This window comes from Mustela nigripes, chromosome 12 (assembly GCF_022355385.1).
Source record: "Mustela nigripes isolate SB6536 chromosome 12, MUSNIG.SB6536, whole genome shotgun sequence".
NCBI classification, from domain to species: domain Eukaryota; kingdom Metazoa; phylum Chordata; class Mammalia; order Carnivora; family Mustelidae; genus Mustela; species Mustela nigripes.
Genome location: NC_081568.1, coordinates 7390282 through 7390565, shown reverse-complemented (window position 1 = coordinate 7390565; position 284 = coordinate 7390282).

Sequence of the window (284 nt, the reverse complement as noted above, 5' to 3'; positions counted from 1 at the left end):
TCTCTGTCTGTCAAATAAATAAATAAAATCTTTAAAAAAAAAAAAAAGACTGTCACTTTTAGTTAGGCCATTTTCCCTTTGAATCAGACTCGTAGCCAGCATCCTTCCTCTCATCCAATTAAAAAAAATTCTAAAATAAGGAATATAAAAAGAAAAGGCATATGTTGTGCCACTTCTTTCAGAGGATTATTAATTTGTCAGTATTTTTTTATAATTTATTTATTTATTTTTTTTATAATTTATTTTTAAAATTTCTTTTCAGTGTTTCAGAATTCATTGTTTAT